Source organism: Lissotriton vulgaris, unplaced genomic scaffold, assembly GCF_964263255.1.
Source record: "Lissotriton vulgaris unplaced genomic scaffold, aLisVul1.2 SCAFFOLD_352, whole genome shotgun sequence".
Lineage (NCBI taxonomy): Eukaryota > Metazoa > Chordata > Amphibia > Caudata > Salamandridae > Lissotriton > Lissotriton vulgaris.
In genome coordinates this window covers 1-24290 of record NW_028245114.1, presented here as the reverse complement: position 1 = coordinate 24290, position 24290 = coordinate 1, and the positions used below count along the sequence as shown (strand labels likewise).

Below are 24290 nucleotides of genomic sequence, written 5' to 3'. Positions count from 1 at the left end.
TAACGTAGCACGCTTTATTTCGTGGTGTAGACGATTTCAGTGGTAGTCCTGCAGATTTGTCAATGTACAAGCCGATGTAACTTTTAAAGCGTATGTCATTATCTCGTGGTGTAGACGATTTCTGTTTAAAGTATATACTTTCGTGTGCCAAACAGTTTCACGTGGGGAGACAAAATGGGGAGGGGGCGGATCCGGAGGTGCGTCTGGAGAGGGGGAGTTGAAATGCGAGCGTGGCTGTGTACGGGGACAGAGGGGGGGGGTTCGGGCGTTAGTGGGTTGTGGAAGGATGTACAAATGTTTGGTAACAAATAAGTATGTTTCATTGTCCACTAAAATACATTTGCCGAAGTTAGAGTTGAAGAGGGAAATGTTTTCTGAAAGGAATAAAAAAGTCGTGATAATGGTAATACTTTCGTGTGCCAGACAGTTTGACGGGGGTACGATCCGGGGGTGCGTCTGGAGAGGGGGAGTTGAAATGCGAGCATGGCTGTGTACGGGGACAGAGGGGGGGGGGTTCGGGCGTTAGTGGGTTGTGGAAGGATGTACAAATGTTTGGTAACAAATAAGTATGTTTCATTGTCCACTAAAATACATTTGCCGAAGTTAGAGTTGAAGAGGGAAATGTTTTCTGAAAGGAATAAAAAAGTCGTGATAATGGTAATACTTTCGTGTGCCAGACAGTTTGACGGGGGTACGATCCGGGGGTGCGTCTGGAGAGGGGGAGTTGAAATGCGAGCATGGCTGTGTACGGGGACAGAGGGGGGGGGTTCGGGCGTTAGTGGGTTGTGGAAGACATGTGGAAGGATGTACAAATGTTTGGTAACAAATAAGTATGTTTCATTGTCCACTAAAATACATTTGCCGAAGTTAGAGTTGAAGAGTGAAATGTTGTCTGAAAGGAATAAAAAAGTCGTGATAATGGTAATACTTTCGTGTGCCAAACAGTTTGACGGGGGTACACAAAATGGGGAGGGGGCGGATCCGGAGGTGCGTCGTGAGGGGGAGTTGAAATGCGAGCATGGTTGTGTACGGGGACAGAGGGGGGTGGTTCGGGCGTTAGTGGGTTGTGGAAGACATGTGGAAGGCTGTAGAGTTGAAGAGTGAAATGTTTTCTGAAATGAATAAAAAAGTCGTGATAATGGTAATACTTTCGTGTGCCAAACAGTTTGACGGGGGTACACAAAATGGGGAGGGGGCGGATCCGGAGGTGCGTCGTGAGGGGGAGTTGAAATGCGAGCATGGTTGTGTACGGGGACAGAGGGGGGTGGTTCGGGCGTTAGTGGGTTGTGGAAGACATGTGGAAGGCTGTACAAATGTTTCGTAACAAATAAGTATGTTTCATTGTCCACTAAAATACATTAGCCGAAGTTAGAGCTGAAAGGAAATATGTCGTGGTAATGGTAAGACTTTCGTGTGCCAAACAGTTTCACGGTGGTAGACAAAATGGGGAGGGGGCGGATCCGGAGGTGGACAAAATGGGGAGGGGGCGGATCCGGAGGTGCGTCGTGAGGGGGAGTGGAGAAGGAGGGGGGAGTAGAGTAGGAGAGGCACGGCCTAACATCCGTGCAATCAAAAAGTGAAGAGGCGGAGCTGGGGGAGGCTGTCAGAGAGAGAGAAGGCAATGCAGGCTTGTGCACGCGCTTTTAAGCTGTTTGCGCATGCGCATTAGTCTAAAATGTCTCGTGCACTGCAAGGAATCGCCACGATTCCTTGAAAGTTGGATAAAGAGTGGATAAGCCCCCATAGTCTCGCAAGCTCGATGCGCATGCGCATCGACAGGCGAGACCTAAAAACCTGGACTGGAGCAGAACCTGGGAAACTTGGAAGGGCGAGACTTGTTTGTTGCATTATAAAACAGGACAACAAAGTCCCACATGGAAAGGAAAATCCTGGACTGGAGCAGCACATCACCCATGGACCTGGCAAACGTGGCAGCTATGAACGCAAACATCCCTCAGACATGAGACAGGCGCAGTAAGTACTGCAATGGTGCGGGGTTAGCTTGCACATACTCACACCAAATTATTTACAGTCATTTTTTATTTGAATAGCACAGCTGTGCCAGGTGTATGAACTACAGGCAACAGCAGGCACCTCACACACTAAGAGCAGAGGTAAATCACAGCCTGCAGTAGTGGAAGCTTCCATCTGAAGATTGCAGCCTAGGGTGCAACAGCACAGGGCCCTGTCATGCACACAGAACACGTACACTATACTATGCCATGGTGTACACCTGCCCCACGCAAAACATAGAAGAGGAGCGTGGGCATATATATCAATTGTACATCCCCTTCACTGCAATCACTAAAATACATACTAACCTGCGTGTGTATGTGTGTCCTATCTTTATGGCGGCTCGCGCTCAGTGTGAGAAGGATATGACGTCCCCTTCCTGACAGGTGATAGAAGCTTCCCACCTATAGGATGCTTCATCAGTAGGTTCTCCATCTGCCACTGGGAGAGGCAACTGTGAAGGTAAGCTGATGAATCTAGGGAATGGATTATACTAAAAGTGTCAGTATATATATTTTGTGGGGGAGAGAAAATTAGTGTGATTTGTTAAAAAACCCTTGCAGCAATATACAAACACAGAGATTCATTGCTCGGTGCTAGGTGATAACAAAGTTTAAAAAAATCATTATGTCCTTGGATACTGACTAAGTGTGCGTATATTAGAGCGTATTTTCATGCCCCTTACCTCCTGGTTAATGCATGAACAATGCACCCAATTTCAAGCAAACTATTTAATTTACACCAGGTGGTTTCAAATGTTTATGTAGGACGGTTTGAAAGGAGTTTGCAAATTCCAGAAGCATAAATGCCAATAGATCTGAGGCGAGAGACCCCTGATTTTTTCAGCCAAAAGGGCTTTATTTTAGATGTCTTTCTCTTGCAATTGCCTTTGCTTCAATGTGCATCAGTAGAGAACATGAAGTCTCCCGATTTTCTCTCTCTTGCTAATATTACAATCTTGGCACTCGGGTCTCTTCAGTTGATAAGGTGTTGAATTGATGGGGTAGAGGCAAGGATACTGGAATGTGACTGTTGTTACTTTGATGTTCTGGCTTGGTGCCCAGTTAATGCTCAAGGAAAGATAGCCAAACCCAGAACCAAGATTTCCTCATTCAGGAAGAATCTTGAAGTCTCCCATAGGTGTCCAGATGAGCTAATTCCCTTTCACTAGTGTCCAATTTGGGTCACAGTTTACTCACTGGTGCCCAGGTACCAGTTTATGGCCCGACTAGTCCCCTCGACTAATCTTGAGGACATGAGAAGTAAGTGTAGAAGGTCCCACTAATATTCCTTAGGGGTGTCTAAATGTTCCAATGCCTCCGTCTCAGAATCTGCCATTGCGCTATAGCTTTTCCCGTGTTGTGGTGAAGCAGCCAGTGGCACCAGGACACCTACAGTAGTCCAGGGCGACACCAGTAGCTACTGGCCACTGGGCAGTGCTGAAGATGAACAGTAACTCCAATCGGAGGTAACTCTGTATGGACTGGTAAGGCGCCGCGGCCTCCTGGCGCCTCTGTGACTGTGATGAGGTGAGTAAAGCAGCCTATTGCCACAAGCCAGATCAGGGACATGAGCCCTGTATACAAACACTGCCACAGGTGGGATCCAGTGGACCCCAGCAATCAACAGACTCAGGCTGATGTGTCTCTCAGTCATTCCTCAGAGTTTACAAACACAAATGTCTACGGTGCCTGGTTCTTGTAATGTTACTTATGAAGCCAATGTGGAGTCGTTTATTTACAAGAGTACAGTTGAAGTATATGGGGGAAGCCTCGGAAAGGTATTGTGACTTACATTTTGGACTTTCCCTCAAGCATATTTCTCTTCGGATATTATGTGTTTAGTCCTGAAGAAGGTGTTTTAGAAACACATTACGCCACAGAGACGTACGCTGACGCATTTTATGCAGACTACTGAGCTTCTGACCACTGTCTCTTCTAAGTGAACAACAAAAGATTTCACTATTTTGCATCAAGTTTATGTCAAGAGTATATGGGCCTGGGGCAACGCAGACACCTGTGCACCATGGTGCAAGGGTCCTTGCGTTGGCGCTAGGCACCGAATTGTGTGCCGGCTGCAAGGACAGGAATGCACTGTATCTCATAAATAGGGTGCATTCCTGGAATTTCGATTTAGCTTAGGGCAGCGCAGCAGAAAAGACTTTCCCTATGCTTTACAATGATTTGGGAAACCCTCCTGCAGCTGAACAGCAAAAAAACTGAGATCTTGCTGTTCGGCAATGCCCATACCTCCTGTACAAATGATTGATGGCTGCCCGAAGTGGGTGTTGCACTTCAACCTAAAAAAGTTGTAAAAAACCTACGCATCCTTGTAGACGAAAACCTCATGATGAAAGAGCAGGTTGGGTCTACATGCGGTGACGGGTCCAGAATCACGTGAATGCTTAGGGAGGCATTTCAATGGCTACCTCTCCATACTAGAGAAACCCTTACGCAAGCCTTGATTGTCAGCCGCCTGGATAACGGAAACTCCCTTTTAGTTGAAGCTAATGAAAACCTACTATCAAAACTTCAGGTAGTTCAGAATTCTGCAGGATGCCTTGTTTGTAAACTTCCTCCCCACACTCCCTCAGAGCCCACCCTCAGAACCCTTCACTGGCTTCCAATCAGTAAACACAACGTCTTGAAATAATGAAATGAAATAAAAATTTTGAATAAACGCGCTCTACTACCTTGAGGTGTCTATGCAAGCTACTATGCCTGGTACACAAATCCCTCTCCGGGAAAGGCCCTGCTTACCTCCATAACAAACTTCACCATTATCGTCCTACAAGAAATTTGAGATCAAAAGATAAGCACCTGCTCTGCCCCGCCATATTCACACAGTCAAACAAGGCAGCCGTTGTTTCTCATATCCAGGCCTCATCACTGGAACAAACTCCCTTCGCACACCTGAGACTGTTCTCAAATTGCCCACTTTCAAAAAACATTTAAAAACCTGGCTATTTTAATTTCTTGTTTCTCTTCTTTTCTCCTTACCTGGATTGCGTGTCAGCGCCGAGATACCCCCTCGGGGGTGATTCGTTGTGCTGTATCAAGTTCACCTAACATAACATAACGAGCATTAGAAAGAACAAACAAAGGTAGGGTGAGGAGAAGGGAAAAGAGGGAGGAAGGGAAAGGTAAAGTAGGAATTAAAATAAATGAATGGGGTTAAGAGGAAGGAATGGAGACCAGAAGGCAGGGTCCACCGCTAATGTTTTAAACCCATGGGTATAAAGACGAGACAAAGGTGCATCGTGAGGTCACAAGGCCTTTATTTTCCCTGGGCTGTACATGCCTTCGTCACAGCTCAGGTCGTAACAATATAGATATAATGTTTTCGTATATATATATTTATATATATATATATAATATATTTATAATGGTTTGCTTTTTTCTTGTTTCCGTTATCACATATCAAAACATGCGACACTAGCAAAAACTGAGCGTAGGGTTCAAGCTGGAAGACTGAGGCGAGGATGCTGGGACCGGAGTGTCAGGCAGAAGGACCGGAGAGCCCTGCTATGGGGACAGTCGCTGCAGGAGCCCTCTATGGGGACAGTCGCTGCAGGAGTCCTACTGCAATAAACATTGTGACTGCCTTGAAACAAGCAATCATCCTCTGCAACCCAAGGCCTTTTTCTCCCTAAAACCACCCAACATTCTTATAGAACAGGTTTGTTTTGAGGCAAAAGAGAAACTGTAACTCCTCAGTGTGGCTGTGGGGAAGGGATGGTGGGCCATGCTGCTTGAAGATGACCACCATGGTTACTTGCTGCAAACCCCAGACAGGGCTCCCTACTCAACACCGTGAGCTGTTCCCTTGAGCTTTCTCCCACCTCTTTGTCACAGCCCAGTGTGCGCTCCTTATGAGGTCTCAGATCTCTGGTGGCCTCTTCAGGTACCATGAGAGCCCCATGAATGCACGACTCACCTTATCCCTCCAGGAAGCCTTCCATGCGCAGGTGGTCACGTGTCCTCATAGAAGAACTCTGTGTCCTTCCGCCAGCTCCTTCACCCCACTCCATTTGCAAAGCAATTTCATACATTGAGAATATAAAAAGTTCCCATTCCCACCCCCACCCCCATACGTGCATTGGGCTATAGCCCCCCCACCCCTACTTCTCACCCACCCACACCCACAACCCGTTCCCGTCAAAATAAAGTGTCAAAAACTCCAGCTGTGTCCCAGGAGAGCACCAGCCGGCCCCTCGCCTCTAAACAGAAATTCCTGGGAGGTTCAACCTGTGGGATCCATCTGTGACTTGCCAGCCTAGGCCATGCAGACGGTGCCCTATCCAGACAGCCAGCCTCAGGGCATTTGCTGTTACTTCCTGATGATACAGCAGCCAGACAAATTTGCTACCGTCAAGCATCTGCTGATACTCTCCAGTGATGTGGGAGCGAGCTGAGCTAGCCAATCTCAAGCATCTTCCGGCACGCTCCAGTGATGAGGGAGCAAGCTGAGCTAGCCAATCTCAAGCATCTGCCGGCACACCCAAGTGATGAGGGAGCGGGTTTAGCTAGCCAATCTCAAGCATCTGCCGGTACGCTCCAGTGATGTGGGAGCAAGCAGAGCTAGCTAATCTCAAGCATCTGTCATCAGTTTTCACTGTTGTGAACAAGCTGAACTAGCCAACCTCTGAGCATGTCATCACTCTCCAACGAGACAGAATCCATCTGAGCAACATACTCTGCGTTTCTGTCATCACAGGATCACAGGATCAATGGAGCTCGTAAACCTTCGATCGTGACTCCTTACGAGATGGGAGTCATGTGAGATAGTCAACTTCTGATTTTCTGCTGTCACTCCACCTTCAGGATAGAGCGGGATGGTGTCCATTCAAGCTAGCTATGTCTGCACTTCTACAAGACTGTCCAACAAGTTGAAAAGTATCCGGGATTCGTCTGAGTGTTTACTGTTAACTCCTCAATGTGATGGGAGCCATCAGAAGGAGTCAACCTTTGAGCTTCTACTGGAAGCCCCTACTAGATGGGAGCCATTCTGCTAGCCAACAGTTGGGCTCCTTCTGTAACTCCCCAAGCAGCAGAAAGCCACCCTACTTCTGTTGCATATCACCATCAAGATGATAGCCATCCTAGCTAGCTATCTCTAGACTCCGACTGCAACTCCCTAACCAACCCGAAGCCAGCTGTGCTAGCCATCCTCAGAGCCTCCACTGTGATCCTGCATCAGCACAGGGTCTATGTAAGTTGGCCAACCTATTAGGTTTTCTACTATGGCTCCTCACCTAGATGATGCCTATTCCAGCTGGCCAAACTTGCGTGTCTACCACAACTCTGCAAGACAATATCCATTCCAAACATGACGCTCATTTTAGACAAGAGCCACCTGAGCTAACCTCTGAGCTTCCATCACAGCTCTCCAGTGAGACTGGAGTCTTACAATCTGGTTAACGTTGGCGCTTCCACTGTATCTCCTTTTTAATGCACATGTCTATTCCAGCCAGCTAACCTCAGAGATTTTATTTTGACTCCCTACATAAAAAATAAGCAGCCAACCTACAGGTCTCTTTTGTGCTCGTGTAATGAGACACAGGCCATCCTAGCTAGCTAACCACTCATTCTAGCTAGCTAACCTCTCATTCTAGCTGGCTAACCTCTCATCCTAGCTGGCTAACCTCTCATTCTAGCTGGCTAACCTCTCATTCTAGCTGGCTAACCTCTCATTCTAGCTAGCTAACCTCTCATTCTAGCTAGCTAACCTCTCATCCTAGCTAGCTAACCTCTCATCCTAGCTGGCTAACCTCTCATCCTAGCTAGCTAACCTCTCATTCTAGCTAGCTAACCTCTCATTCTAGCTAGCTAACCTCTCATTCTAGCTAGCTAACCTCTCATTCTAGCTAGCTAACCTCTCATTCTAGCTAGCTAACCTCTCATCCTAGCTAGCTAACCTCTCATCCTAGCTAGCTAACCTCTCATTCTAGCTAGCTAACCTCTCATTCTAGCTAGCTAACCTCTCGTCCTAGCTAGCTAACCTCTCATTCTAGCTGGCTAACCTCTCATCCTAGCTAGCTAACCTCTCATCCTAGCTGGCTAACCTCTCATTCTAGCTAGCTAACCTCTCAGCTTCTACTGTGACTCCCCTTAATTGTGTCAGACATTTTAGGAAGTCAATATCTGAACATGTGTTGTAACTGCCCAAGAAAAAGGTGGCTGCAGTAACTAGCTGATTTCAGGACTTCTTACAACTCCCATTTGTTGTCGGAGCCAATCTAGCTAGCTAATCTCGTTGCAGCTGCCAATAAGGCAGTAGCTATCTTGGCGAGCCAGCCATTTCACTTCTACTGTGACAGTTCGTCCCGCAAAGCTAACCTCAGTACTTCTAGCACAACAACCATAAGAAATGGGATCCATTGGACTTACCCAACCGCTCGGCTTCTACAGTGACTTCTATTTGTGATGGAAGTCATACCATCTAGCTAGTGTCTGGGTTCCTCCAGCATTTTCCTAATGAGATGAGGCATTACAGCAAGCCAATATCTGGGCAACTACCACGACTCACCAATGAACGAAGAACCATTCTGGCTAGCCAACCTCTGTTCTAGCTCAACACCTAATCACTCAGGGATTTGTGAAGCACACTACTCACCCATGAGTGTCTCAAGGCGCTCGGGGGGGGGGGGGTTGGGCAGCCCCAGCTGATCTGTCGAGCCAGGTCTTGAGGCTCTTCCTGAATGCTTACAGTGTGGGGGTTCATCTGATGCTGAATGAGAGTTCTTTCCAGGTCTTGGCCACGATTTAGGTGAAGGATCTTCCTCCTGTTCTGGCCCTGTGGATGTGGGGGATTTCGGCCAGGGCAAGGTCGGCGAAGCAGAGGTTTCTCTTGGGGTGTACAAGGAGATTCTTTCATTGAGCTATTGGGGTCCGGTGTTGTGGAAGGCTTTGTAGGGTTGTGTGAGCAGCTTGAAGGTCACTCTTTGTTCCTCGGGGAGCCTGTGGAGGTCTCGTAGGTGCTGGGTGATGTGGTCTTGTCGTGGGACAAGTCTGGTTGCGGCATTCTAGACGGACTGTAATTTGTGGAGTAGGGATTTGTTGATTCCGGCAGTAGAGGTTGTTCCTGTAGTCCATTCTGCTGGTGATGAGTGCGTGGGTGACAGTCTTTCTGGATTGGGGGGTCCATTTGAAGATCTTGAGGAGTATGCGGAGAGTGTTGAAATACTTGGAGGATACATCGTTGAGCTGTCGGTTCATGGTGAGGGAGGAGTCGAGTATGATGCTGAGGTTCCAGGCGTGGTCTGTGGGTATGGAAGGGTTACCAAGGGCAGGGGCCACCAGGTGTCGTCCCACACGGAGGGGGTGGACCCGAGGATGAGGACTTCTGTTTTCTCTGAGTTGAGCTTCAGACAGCTGCTGCTTATCCAGAATGCGGTGTCCTTCATTCCCTCCTGGAAACTCTGTCTGGTGATGTTTGGTTCCTTGGTAAGTTAGAGGATGAGCTGGGTGTTGTCGGCGTAGGATATTATGCTGAGTTTGTGTTTTCAGATGATGGTTGTGAGTGGGGCCATGTAGATGTTGAAGAGCGTGGGGCTGAGGGAGGATCCTTGGGGTACTCCGCATCTGATCTCTGTGGATTCGGGTAGGAAGGGAGGTAGTCTGATTCTTTGAGTTCGGCCGGCGAGGAAGGAGCAGATCTAGTCGAGGCCTGTTCCTGTATGCTGGTGTTTTGGAGTCTGGTGGCAGTGTGCGGTGGGAGACGGTGTCTAAGGTTGCTGAGAGGTCTAGTAGAATGAGGGCTGCTGTGTGGTCTTGGTTGAAGAGTGTGCAGATGTCATTCTTGGTGGCTAGGAGGGCGGTCTCGGTGCTGTGGTTGCTGCGGAATCAGTACTGAGAGGTGTCGAGGATCGTGTTGGATTCTATGAAGTTTGTGAGCTGGTTGTTGATGATCTTTCCTGCTAAAATGCTTGAACAATGGATTAACAGCCATTTGAGTATGTACCTTCAAGATGCTGAAATACTTGACTATACCCAATATGGCTTTCATGAGGGCCATAGCACTGAAACTGCCCTCCTGAAGGCCACCAATGAGATCAGGAAAACTTTGGGTCAGTGGGTAGAGCGGCGATGATTATGCTGGACCTCTCCGCAGCGTTTGACACGGTCCATCATGATATTTTGACAGATTATCAGCCTGCGGAGTAGAGAAGGCGGCCTGGAGGGTTTTAAAATCCTTTCTCTCCAATCGTCAGCAAATAGTGGCGTTAGGCGATTTTTGTTCAGCCCCTTTCCACCTGCCATGTGGGGTACCACAGGGGTCATCGTTAAGTCCTACCCTATTTAATGTCTACGTATCGTCATTGGTTCCATTGATTAGATCGTTTGGTTTCCATCTTACCTCCTACGCAGACGATACGCAGATAGTGGTATCTCTTTCTCCCAGGATCAGAAAAGAATATAAACCACAGGCTACACAACTGTATGGAGGCAGTCGGTAGTTGGATGACCAGTAATTGCCTTAAATTAAATTCAGGCAAGACTGAAGTCATCTAATTTGGGAACGATCTCAACCTGTGGACCCCTGAATGCTGGCCTGATTGTTTGTGGCCCTCCCAGCACCTTCCAAGCAAGTGAAAAACTTGGGAGTGTACCTAGATGATAAACTGGACATGAAAAGGCAAGTTAACGCCATTGTATCATCTACTATGTTCACTCTCAGGACCACTAAGAAAATCCTTCCTTTTCTGCCGTAGGAGAGTCGGCAGACGGTGGTTACTGCATTGATTATGTCACGTCTGGACTATTGCAACAGCCTCTATTTAAGCATACAAGAGAGTCTGTTGCATAGACTCCAGATATTGCAGAACACCGCTGCTAGGCTGTTAGCTGGCATACCAAAATTTGCCCCGATTTCTAATGAAATCCGTAGACTTCATTGGTTGCCAGTAAGGCAACGGGTGCAATTTAAATCTCTTTGTCTAGTTCTAAATCACTTCACAATCAAGGACCACGTGACCTGCAGGAACAATTTCAATGGTACACCCATACTAGACTGCTACGCTCATCAGCTCAAAAACTGGTCAAAGTTCTACTCTAAAAAGAGCACGCTGGGTGGGAAACGTTTTGTGGTAGGTGCTTCAAAGGCGTGGAACCATCTTCCTTTACATCTGAGGAACAGCACTGACTTGCTGTTATTCAGGAAAATGCTTAAGACCTGGCTGTTTTAGTTTCCTCCTCAGTCTCTTTCTGCATCAGGACAGTAGTTAGCGCCAGGAGACCCAAGGGTAACAGTCACGCTTAATAAAATAATTAACATAACACAACATAACATAACATAACATACCATCTTCTCAGTGACTTTGGTGGTGAAAGGGAGTAGAGAGATGGGTCTGTAGTTCTTGAGGTCCGTCGGGTCTGCGGGGGCTTCTTGAGGAGGGGTTTGACTTCTGCGCATTTCCAGTCATCGGGGAAAGTGCCTGTTTCAAGGGTGCAGTTGATTGTTCTTTTTAGTTCAGATACTATGATGGAGGTGGCCCTGTGGAATATGTGTGGCGGGCAGGGGTCTGTGGGTGCTCCGGAGTGTATGCTCCTCATGGTCTTTGCGGAGTCTTCTGAGGTGACATGGGTCCAGGCGGTGATGGTCAACTGGGTGGCTTTGCTGGTGGCCAGAGATCTGTTGGTTGAAGTTTTCGTAGAGAGCCCTGATCTTGTCATGGACGAAGGAGCCGAGTTTGTTGCAGTGGCCCGAGAGGGAGGGACGTCCGAGGTTTCACTAGCGGGTTGGTGAATTCTTGTATGATGTTGAAGAGTTACTTAGAGTTGCGGGAGTTGGAGAGGATTCCGTCCTGAATGAAGTTCCTCTTCATTGATCTGATGAGTTGGTGGTGTTCTGTTCGGTCTTGCAGGTGGTGCATGCTTCCGGGGTTTTGCTGTTCCTCCATGCTTTCTCGATTCGTCGGCACGTGCGTTTGGATTCTCAGAGGTCGTCGGTGAACCAGGTGGCTTTTGTGGTGCATTGTCTCTTGGATTCTGGAGGGGTGTGAGCGTGTGTGCACAGTCGGTGATCCATCTGTGGAGTTTGTTTGTTGCAGAGTTGGCGTTGGTCGTGGTGGGAGGAGGAGTGTGGCTGAGGCCGAAGTTGAGGTGCCCTTCGTTGATCTTGTTCCAGTTTCTGCATGGGGGCGTGGTGTAGGCATGTGTGCGGTGGTTTTGACTAGGAGAATTGGACGCAGTGGTGGTCTGTCTAGAGGGGTTGCGTGGTGTGACTGAAGTGAATGTTGTTTCCTCCTACAAAGATGGGGTCGAGGGTGTGTCCTGCCTTGCGGACGGGGGTGGTGACGAGCTGCTTCAGTTCGATGTTGGGGAAGAGAAGAAAGGCGTTTCACATGAGGAAGCTCTTCTCTTATTTATCTAGACTGAAGTCGGCCCAGCTAGCCACCTCTGGGCTTGTACTGTGACTACCCAAGGACATTGAAGCAATTCCACGTAACCAACCTCTGGAGGTTTAGCATAACACCCAAAATAACAGAAAGCCATTAAAGGTAGTAGTAAAGCTCTCTTGTTCTACCACCACTTTCCAGCTAGTTAGTGTCAGTTCCAGGTAGCCAACCTCTACACGTCTACCGCAACTGACCAATGAGACAAGAACCACTCCAGCTGGCCAAACTCTCGGCGTCCACTGCAATTTGCTAATGAGACAAGAACCACTCTGGCTAGCCAATCTCTTTGCTTCTACCGCAACTCCCCAATTAAGCAAGAACCACGTCAGCCAGCCAACCTTAGGACGCCTACTGCAACTCACCAATGAGACAAGAACCACTACAGCAGGCGCCTTGGACTTCTTTTCGACTCACAAGTAGGACAACAGCTTCGCATACCGGTAATCCTGGCCAGCACTCCTGTACCAGACCCCATTAGACCCTTAAGAAGTAAAGGCTATCCTTGAGGCAACTACATTCCAGTCCATGGTGCCAGGCTGGAGTCAGTGCAGACTCTGGAAGAGGCGGCATTGACCAGGGCATCCAGAGGCACTTATTGGTCCCTCTTTGAGCAGAAGCAGGCAGGGCTGTGATACTGCATGAGGTTGGTGCTACAAGAGTGACTGGATAGAAGCAAAATGGGATAAGCAGATGTCAGATGTGCAGAATGTTTCTCTGTTTCAATCTCACCTCTCCTACAGGAGGGAGGTCTCGTTCTATCTCCTTATCACTTCCTAGTCTCTTCTACAAAGAGATCTGATCCCTTCTCCATGTCGCTCCCTTGTCTCCTACAGAGATATCTCATCCTTCCTCAATATCGCGCCCATGTCTCCTACAGAGATATCTCATCCTTCCTCATATCGCTCCCTTGTCTCTTTAGAGATATCTCATCCTGGGATGCAAGGTGTATACTCGATGAGGCTTTGTTCTTCAGGAGATAGTGATTTGATTACCCTTCTCCTCTTTTTCCCCTTCGCTTTTTATTTTTGATGTACTTTAATAATGTTATCCTAGCTTATTATTCCTATCGCTATTGATGTATTGCATTTTACTTTTTGTAATGATAATTCTGTTTACCCTAATAAAAATTTTATTTGAACTTAAAAAAGAGATATCTCATCCTTCACAGGAGGCAGCTTACTTGTAACTTACTGCCCGTTATAGCGACTGGCCAGCAGGGCAACAAAGAATCTCCATTTCTGTTTGTCTTAGCCAGGTTTCGGTACGGTGCCTCAGCTGTGGTTCAGGGTCTTCATCTTGGTTTCCACACTTCACCCCAGGTGTTCTTTAGCTTCTCTTCTGTTTACCTTCTGGGGTCCAGTCAGGCGTGCAACGCCCATTGGACTCAAAGGGCTTCAGCCTCTTCCCCCCCCCATCGTGTGTGACAGACTGGGATGAGACAGCTTCCCAGGCACACACACAGCTGCACCCGAGTACTTCACAGGTCTTTAAAAGACCATTTGCATGTTAATGAGGCTTTGTTGTTGTTTCACCCCTTCTAAGAGCCCCTGAGGCTCCACTCTGACTATTGCTTAAAGATTCAGCGCCCCACAAATTTTTTTCTTAGCCCCCCCCCCCTGAAATTTGTCTCTAGTTGCGCCTCTGGGTCCAGTGAACAGCTGTTCTTGTGATGGAGTCTAGTCAACTCTGAGGGGTGTCCTATCCATCATAATGATGGTTTCCATACTCTGTTCCTTGCATCTGGTGAGCAGTTCCTGGTTTTAGATCGTTCGCGCAGCCATAAAATGCCTAGGACTCGCCTCAGGTTACTCGTGTGGAAAGCTGATAGTTTATTGATGTCACTTTTCATCGTTCGCCAGCATTCGGATCCATGCAAGAGCGTGGCCCGCACTCAGCAGGGAGGCTCCATACCTCAGCTCACTCAAGGGGTCGAAGAGAGGCGGAATCTCTCCCTCTGTCTTCACACAGGTGGAGGCAGGAAGATGTGCCTCTCTTCTGCAAGATATCCCTCCTCAGCCTCCCACACAGGAGGGATCAGAGGAGGCAGGAGGGGGATGCGAGAGTCTCTTCTAACTTCTCCCCCCAGGCTCCATCACTTATCACAGCAGGCAGCAGGGAGGTGTGAGCCCCCCTCACAGCAGGCATCAGGGAGGTGTGAGCCCCCTCACAGGAGGCAGCAGGGAGTTTTGAGGCCTCCCCCCCTCCCCCACCCCCGGAGGCTCCATCACTACTCACTGGGGAGAGGATGTGGTCCGTCTGCTAGATTGACGACTTTGGTGCTGGAAACCCGGGTTCTAGCCTCGGGGTCGCGTCCACATCCTGTGATTCTGGGCAAATCACTTAATCTCCCCGTGCCTGAATGTGAAACGTAACCGGTGCTCATGTAAAGCGTTCCAATACCTTCGGGTCGAGTTTGCGCTATATAAATCTGCAATTAAAAAAAAAAACTTTAGGCCTTGGGGGGGTTAGATGTCCCCTCCAAGCTCAGGTCCCCTGCTTCCCTCTCGGTTACAGCAGGCCAGTTGTACACTCATGTGATCCAGGCCTCATTAATTGGGAGCTCCCACCAGGATTGAGCTATAATTACATTCGCTGCTCAAATTAATTTACTCCGGTGCTCTGCGGGTGCCGGATGTGATTAAATCTGCCCGCCGCCAGGACTCCATCCGTCTCCTTCATTGACGGGGCTCCCCTGACAGTGGATAGTGGGGGAGGTAGTGTTGAGGGGGGTGTCTAGCTGCAGACGAAGCGCTGTGACGCTCTGTGCACTTGTGAGGCGCTCGTCTGCTTCTCGCCAATCCGCATCAAATGGACCTGTCCTTCTCTATAACACAGGTCTAATTCACTCTGGGACACGGGCCTGTCCCTCTCTACAATGTGCACCAGTGTACTCTAGAACCTGCCCCTCTCGCACTCTTGAACCTGCTTCTGTTGCACCTAGAACCTTCCCCTCTTGTGCACTCTAGAACCTGCCTCTCTCACACTCTATAACCTGCTTCTGTTGCACCTAGAACCTTCCCGTCTTGCACTCTAGAACCTGCCTCTCTCGCACTCTAGAACCTGCTTCTGTTGCACCTAGAACCTTCCTGTCTTGCACTCTAGAACCTGCCTCTCTCGCACTCTAGAACCTGCTTCTGTTGCACCTAGAACCTTCCCCTCGTGCACTCTAGAACCTGCCTCTCCCTCACTCTAGATCCTGCCTCTGTCGCACTCTAGAACCTGCCCCTCTCGCATTCTAGAACCTGCCACTCTCAACTCTACATTCTGCCTCTCCCTCACTCTAGATCCTGCCTCTGTCTCACTCTAGAACCTGCCCCTCTAGCACTCTAGAACCTGACTCTCTCTCGAGCTCTAGAACCTGATTCTGTTGCACCTAGAACCTTCCCCTTGTGCACTCTAGAACCTGCCTCTCTCGCACTCTACATCCTGCCTCTCCCTCACTCTAGATCTTGCCTCTGTCGCACTCTAGAAGCTGCCCCTCTCGCACTCTAGAACCTGACTCTTGCGCTCTAGGACCTGCGTCTGTTGCACCTAGAACCTTCGCCTCGTGCACTCTAGAACCTGCCTCTCTCGCACTCTACATCCTGCCTCTCCCTCACTCTAGATCCTGCCTCTGTCGCACTCAAGAACCTGCCACTCTCACACTCTAGAACCTGCTTTTGTTGCACCTGGAACCTTCCCCTTTTGCACTCTAGAACCTGCTCCTTTATCATACTCTACATCCTGCCTCTCCCTCACTCTAGATCCTGCCTCTGTTGCACTCTAGAACATGCCCCTCTAGCACTCTAGAACCTGACTATCTCGTGCTCTAGAACCTGCTTCTGTTGCACCTAGAACCTTCCCCTCGTGCACTCTAGAACCTGCCTCTCTCAACTCTACATTCTGCCTCTCCCTCACTCTAGATCCTGCCTCTGTCACACTCAAGAACCTGCCCCTCTAGCACTCTATAACCTGACTCTCTTACGCTCTAGAACCTGCTTCTGTTGCACCTAGAACCTTCCCCTCATGCACTCTAGAACTAGCCTCTCTCGCACTCTGCATCCTGCCTCTCCCTCACTCTAGATCCTGCCTCTGTCGCACTCTAGAAGCTGCCCCTCTCGCATTCTAGAATCTGCCACTCTCACACTCTAGAACCTGCTTTTGTTGCACCTGGAACCTTCCCCTTTTGCACTCTAGAACCTGTCTTGCTCACACTCTAGAACCTGCTCCTTTCTCACAACCTAAATCCTGCCTCTCCCACACTCTAGATCCTACCTATGTCACACTCTAGAACCTGCCCTTCTTGCACTTTAGAACCTGCCCCTCTCGCACTCTAGAACCCGATCTTCTCTTGCATTCTAGAACCTGCTGCTCTTTCACTCTAGAACCAGCCCTGATCACACTCTAGAAATTGCTCCTCTCTCACTCTAGAACCAGCCTCTCTCTTGCACTCTAGATCCTGCCTCACTTGCATTCTAGAAGCTGCCACTCTGTCTCACTGTAGAACCTTCCCCTCTTGCACTCTAAAACCTGCCTCTCACACTGTAGGGCCTGACTCTCTCATGCTCTAGAAACTGCCTCTAGAACCTGTCTCTTGCACTCTAGAACCTGCCTCCTGCACTCTACAAACAGCCTCTTGAACGTGTCTCTTTTGCACTCTAGACCTGCCTCTCTCACACTCTAGATTCTGCATCTCTCACACTCTAGAACCTGCCTCTGGAGCCCTCCTCTTGCACTCTAGAACCTGACTCTCTCGTGCTCTAGAACCTGCTTCTGTTGCACCTAGAACCTTCCCCTCGTGCACTTTAGAACCTGCCTCTGGAGCCTGCCTCTTGCACTCTAGAACATGTTCTCTTGCACTCTGGAACCAAGCTCAGCCGTACCCTGGAACATCAAACATGTGTCCTGCTTTACAAAGCGAGCCTGTCCTGCACAGCAGAGGCCTGTCCCGGGTTAAAACCCAGATCCAGGCAGCGCTGGCTGTGGTCGGGCACAGGAGGGTCCCAGTTCTGCCACCAGGTGGCGCATGGAGGTGGTCAGGCACCCCCGTGGTGCCAGATCCCAACCAGCGCTGCCCAGTGGCAGAACTGGACCTTCTCGCCACGGTGGAAGTGACCCCCTCCCACACCCACAGCTTACAGGAGCAGATCCACCTTGAAACCTACAGGGAGAACTCTGCAACAGGCACTCAACTCACTGAGAGGGGTTGGTGCCGCGTCATGAGATGAGCCTAGACTGCCGCCCCCTGGTGTACATCACAGCTCTAGACCCCTGGCAGGGTGGAGTCTGGCAAGGCCATCTTGTGCTTTTCATTGCTGCTGGTGAGAAGTAAGAAAATACCTTACTGAAAGCTATTGTGGTCAAGGCAAACTCCAAGTCAGAGAAACTGCAGCTTTAAAAGCTTTGCATTTCCTGCAGTGGTACTGTAAGGTCATAGTCTGCCCTCTGCTGCTCAGGAAGGGGGACTGCAGCTTGAGAGGGTCACAGTGCCACTTGCAGGGCAAGAGAGGCCTCACTCACAGAGTAAATAGATCAATCTGTGCCCTTGGCGCTGGCTGAGAAATGAAACTGCGGCTTCCTAGAGAGAAAAGCGACCAACCTCTGCCCCTGGTGCTTAGAAATGTAAGTCTTAGGGCTCTCGCAGCTCTTCAAGGAAGGGAAAAGAGATGAAAGACTGCCCTCTGGTGCTCAGAAATGGAACTGCAGTTCTGGAGGCTCATTTCTTTTTACTGGGAAAAGAGATCTGGCCCTGCAGGATGGTGCTGAGCAATGGAAATACTAATGTAGAGGCAGAGAGAAACTGCGCCTCCTGGGGGTCAGAAGTGGAACTGCAACTTCCGAAGACCTCACAGCTCCTTTGAGTAAGAGCGGCCACGCTGTGTCTGGTGCTCAGAGCTGAAACCGACACTTTAAAAGCTCTTTCACCTTTGCCTCTGGGGGGAAGGAGATCAGGCCCTGCCCTCTTGTGCTGAGAAATGGAACTGCGGCTGCAGAATGCCCTCCAGCTTTCGATGCATTCCAGTCTGCGCCCCCTGGTGCTGGGAAGCAGAACTGCAGAACAGAAGGCCTCCAGTCCCTCCTGGAGAGACAGCTCCATCAAACTCCGCCCTCTGGTGGTGCAATACAGGATTGTTACTGTAGTAGCTCTAGTGCACAAGATGTAAACACTGACCTCTAGTGGCGAGATTTGTAACTGCTGCTAAAATCTAGTTTGCTCTAATATTACCTGCAGTCGCGTCTCCTGTTTGGTTGACCAATGTCTTTCAGTTTTATCTCTTTCAAACAGAAGGTACCTTCCCATACACGAGGCATGACCTAGGAAGTCAGGGTAGACAGAAGTCCCAGATTGAACACTCCCAATTAAAAAACAAAAAACAAAACAAAGGCAGTGATTGTAACCAACTGGCGCTGTCCCCTCCGCTCTTAATCCCACAAAATCAAAACATTTAAGGACTGAACGTAAAGCATCAGTGGAAGAAAAAAGGCAAACCTCCCATCAACAGGTAGGGTGTAGACTTTGGCAACTGAGAAACGTTTTGCAAGGCCTGATAGGAAGCCCTTATCCCTATTAAATGTCCCACCCACCTCTGGGGTTCTTACACCAAGTGCTGCGAGAAAGCGACAGAAAAATACCCCACGCGCAATCAGCTGAGGATGAAAAGGCAGATGGAGTGTGCCCCCCAAACGGAGGGCTGGAGCAGTGTATTGATCATTTTTGAGGGAAAACGTCCCTTTCAGGCCCTTCCTCTGTCCCTGTCAGTACCTCCAAAGGGCCCGTCATTCTTGGAACTGACAAGGGTTGGTGTTCAGGCATTGTTGCGGACACAGCTGCATGCTTTCTCTGTGTGGAGAGCCTCTGCTGGGGTCCTCTTCCTCCAAGAGTGTGGGAGAAGCCTCATGCGGGGAAGGCCTGTGTGAAATTCTGTGTGTGGACTGTCTCTTTCTGGAGATTGAGCATGAGGCCACCATCTCTGATGACGTACTGTGCGTCTTTGTCTGAGTCCCTCCATAGTCAACGAAGAGGGGATGATCACCCCATTCCTCTCTGAACCGACCAGTGACCAACTAGGTGTCTCTTTCTAGAGAGACGGCCCCTCAAAACCATTCAGTGGGTTTAGGCGAGTAATGGGCACCACTATGTCTTAATGAGGTGACCTGCTGTCTCTCTCTGGAAGGCGGTCGGCGAGGCGTCTCAGAGACCAGCATTGAAGTCGAATGGGTCTCACGATGTACAAGCTGATTTGCTGTGTGGGCGGATGAAATGGCGAGAGTCTCCCATGCTTGGTCGCATTACTCCCTCCTTACATCGCCTGAAGAAAATGCTCAGTTGTGGTTCTCTTGGTCTTCCTCATCGAACGACTGTACCCCGGAGGATGTGACATCCGAGACCTTGCGGCTGAGGGCTGCTGGCTCGGGCTCCTCACGAGGCGAGAGGGACTCCAGGTCCCGGCACACTGCATCGTCTTCCTCAGGTGAGGGCTTCTTGGATATCAAGGGTGCATCATCTAGGGTGGGTTCGAGCTCCTCTGCATCCTCCTGGGCGATCTCGTGGAAGGTGGTGCTAGGGTCAGGGAGGGAGGAGGGCGAGGGCTGGCTCTGCCACACCTCGCTGGCCCCCATGGCGGCGTTCTGCTGGAGGACTTGCTGCTGCAAGCTGTTGTGCACCAAGAAGTGTTGATGTTGCAAGCTCTGTTGGTTCTCCTCGTAGCTCTGGCCAGCATAGGAGCCCGCAGCGGGCGATGCGATGAGAGACTGGTCACTGGCCTCCCAGGCATCTGACGAGCCCAGGCAGTACATGCCCTGGGAGACATACGAGTGGGGCCAGCTTCCCGACTGGGTCTGCACAAGGTTATCTGCAGGGAGAAGAGAAGGAGACAGTGAGAGAGCATCAGAGCCAGGTGGACAAGACATGACGTCTCAGCTCATCCCATACCCATCCTGATGGCATGCATGGTGGGACGCGGCCGGGAACCAGTGGCCACTGGTATCTGGTGCTGTGCCAAGTGGAATGGGAGAGAGAAAGGAGGACGCAGAGCCACTGTTGAAGCCAGAGAGCTCAAGCAACACCATAACATACAAGTCAAATGGATGGGGTGGTTTTGGGTTCTATCATTCACGTGAGGAGAACTGAGGAGGTTTGAGCGGTTGCCGCTCTGGCGGGTATGGAACGTTGGTATAGCAGAGGTAAGATTAAAGTCAAGTGAATTCACAGTTGAGTATGAGTGAGTGTAAGAACTAAGGGGCATATTATCAAGAACTGCGTTAAATAAAAAATCCGCTTTTAGCGGCTGGAAACTGTCGCTAAAGCGGCAATATTGGGCTTGATAATATGAACTCCCATAGTAGCCCAGGTTCTGGTGTGCAGGACATCAAACCTCGGCTTCAAGGGCATATTATCAAGCCGCTTATCGCTGCTTTAGCAGCAGTTTCCTGCCGCTAAAGCGGCGATCATTTTAACGCCATTTCATGATAATATGGCCCTAGGACAGATGGTAGAATATTTTGAGCGCGACAATGTTATGTACGAGTGGTTTGAATGTTGTGGAGAGTGAGTTTGTGTGAGAAGTGTGTGAGTTAAGTTGTGAGTTTTGTTGGATAGGCGGTTGGGAGCGAGTTGATATGAGTACACTGAAGTGGGAGCACACGGAGCTGGTGATTATTAATGGGGTCGGGATGTATGAGAGTTTATGAGGATGTAGGTTATAGTTCAGTTGGATCGGTGGGTCAAGGAGAACGGAGAAATACATAGTGAACGAATGAATAGTCGAGTGGCAATTCGTGAATATAAGAGATTCGATTGCTGGGTTTAAGATTCGTGTTGGCGAGAGCAACAACGACATCAAAGAATGGTTCAGAGTCCCGTCAGTTTTCAGTTGTTGATACATTTGTTTATGGCAAACAATATCAATAAGCAGGTTTAATGACATTGAGCATTGATATCCACTGTATGTACATTGATGTAATCAAAGGTTTAAATGGTAACATTTGCTTTTTTACTTGTCATTGTAGTGACCCCTGACGAAGGGCACCCAGTTGCCCGAAATGCATTGGGCTTTTTAAATAAACATCACTGCCTTATGACGAATTTGCATCATGCGTGCTTTATGCTAGAGGTTCGGATGGCCCAGCACAAGCATTTGAATTTTTGAAAATCTGCAAGTATCACTCCGCGTGTGGAGAGAGTGGTAACAAGCATTTACAATGCAATCAGTCTAGCATTTACGCAAGTTTGAGCTATTGGCATTCTAAATGACAATGCCTTTTATTTATGTTTTGGTTCAAAGGCATTGTCATTTACAATGCCAATAGCTTAAACCCGCGTAATAGCGATACCTGTCGCATTGCAAATGCTTGTTTCTTTTGTAACCTCCCATGAGGACTACCCTTCTTGCATATAGATTTACTCATGTTATTTATTACTATCTGTGCACTGTTTTTTCCATTTAGCTCAGGAACTCAATTGCGCAAATGCTTGCTTGCCTCTCGCAATTATGAACGCTGCTCTCTATATCTGTTAATGCTCGCTTCCTCCATCTTGTTAAATATAGTGGTGGCGCCATTTTTTTATTTAAAATGTAAAGATGGAAAGTAGTTATAAATTTTTTTTAAGTGCCCAATACTGCACTTTTACTTAAAACATGTTGGCCGTACTCCTTTCTTTATGCGCGGCTCGCAGTATTCACGTTAACAAACGTAACCATTTTTATTTTTAAAGAGCACCATGCTGAGTCTCCAATTTAACAATGACAGCTGCTCGCCTTTCTTTATGCACAGCTTACCGTATTCACTTTGCAAAACACACAAGTCTCTAGGTCTGTCCATTCTTTTTGTCTGTGGCGGAGCGTAAGTTTGTGGCATCATTTCCCCCCCTCGTGCTCACTTGTCTACCTGTCTTTCTCCGTCTCGGGCACAACAGTAGCAGTCATCATGGCTTACCGTGGCAGTTCTTGCAGGTACAGCCTCTCTGTATCCTGAAAACGTTATCGTGCAGGGAGCAGAGGAAAGAGACTACTGTATGATTATCAAAAATATTAGTTTTGGACAATTTATTATTCTTCCTTTTAATGATGGTCTAAACCCTGCATCTCAGCTTGTTGGCGACCCACACTTGCTCCCAAACGTCAGCCCTTGGCCATCACGTGATTCATTGCACCCCTGTCGTACTTTCTCATACATCTAACCACATTTCAGAGTTTATGACCCTGTTGTTGAGCACTGTCGTTTCCTTCAGCCATAACTGTATAGACAGTCTAGAAGTTTAACAAGTACAAACAACAGCAGCCACCGCAGCGAACACGGAAGACTACGAAAGCGAAAGCAGCTCAGTACTGGGCTGTAACTGAGGGCAGGGGCTGCCTGCGCATGCGCGTCATTACAAAGTTTCGTTTTTAGGAGCGAGCCCCGGAGCGAAAGCGAAGTGACAGCTTAAGTCCCGGGTCCCTGGAGGGGGCCCGGGTGAAGACCAGCGGGTACCAGAGAGAGAGACACGGAACACGCAGAAAGAGACCGGTGAGTGGGGGGATGTGTGCGCGTGTGTGTGTGCGTGTGTCTGTGTACATGTGTCTGTGTACATATGTCTGTGTGTAGAGCACGGTGAGTTGGTGGGGTTGGGGGTGGCGTGTGTGTGTCGGGCGTGTGTATATATGTGTGGCTGAGTGTGTGCGCGTGCGTGATCGTGATCCATGGTGACTGAAGAGCCTGCCGGAATCGGAGCGCATGCTGATCCGATTCCGGCAGGCTGCTGCGTGCGCGTGCCAGTCTCTTGTCCTCTCCTATTTAGTCCATGAAAGCCTGAATGATTACAATAGTCTCGCTTTGCGACAGCAGGCCTTTGGCCTGCAATCGCAAGGCGAGACCTAAAAATGGTGGAAAATACAGTAAAACGACAGTGTTGGAAATACGGATTATAGTGGAACATATTGAATAACCTGTTTGATAAAACGACTGCCTAATCGGCGACCCCAGCTGTGCATTTGGTTGGGGAACTATTTTGCCCGTCTGTACTATGTAATCTCCACTCACACACCATCTCCACCCCACCACACACTGTATAAGGGGCATCCATGAGACAGCACGTCAGCAAACTGTGACAGTGAGCATACCCAGAGGTGCTGCAGAAACAAACTGTGGACCCCAAACCTCTTTGGGGTAAAGAGAGAGACAGCGAACATTCAAGAGTGAGAGAGAGGGAGAGAAAGGGAGAGGGAGAGGGAGAGAGAGAGAGAGAGAGAGAGAGAGAGAGAGAGAGAGAGAGAGAGAGGGAGAGAGAGAGGCAGAGAGAGAGAGGCAGAGAGAGAGAGGCAGAGAGAGACAGAGAGGCAGAGAGAGAGAGAGAGAGAGACGATATAGAGCTAGAGAGAGAGGGGGAGAGAGAGAGAGAGACATAGTAAGAGAGAGGGAGAGAGAGAGAAAGGGAGAGAGAGAGGGAGGGAGAAAGAGAGAAAGAGAGAGAGAGAGGGAGAGCGAGAGAGGGAGGGAGGGAGAGAGAGAGAGAGAGAGAGGGGGGGGAGAGGGAGAGAGAGAGAGAGAGAGGGAGGGAGAGACAGACAGAGAGAGAGAGGGAGGGAGAGAGGGGGAGAGGGAGAGGGAGGGGGAGAGGGAGAGAGAGAGAGAGAGAGAGAGAGAGGGAGAGACAGAGAGAGAGAGAGAGAGAGAGAGGGGAGAGAGGGAGAGAGAGAGAGGGGGAGAGGGAGAGAGAGAGAGAGGGGAGGGAGAGACAGAGAGAGAGAGGGAGGGAGAGGAGGGAGAGGGGGAGAAGAGAGAGAGAGAGAGAGAGAGAGAGAGAGAGGGAGAGACAGAGAGAGAGAGAGAGAGAGGGAGAGGGAGAGGAGAGAGAGGGGAGGGAGAGACAGAGAGAGAGAGGGAGGGAGAGGAGGGGGGGGGGGGGGGGGAGAGAGAA

The 24290-nt window shown here is 49.3% G+C and overlaps 1 pseudogene; it reads right to left on the bottom strand.

Moving 5' to 3' along the window:
* Positions 1-18425: 18425 nt before the first annotated feature.
* On the bottom strand, positions 18426-20244 carry LOC147666525 (protein FAM131B pseudogene; annotated as a pseudogene).
* Between the last annotated feature and the right edge of the window lie 4046 nt (positions 20245-24290).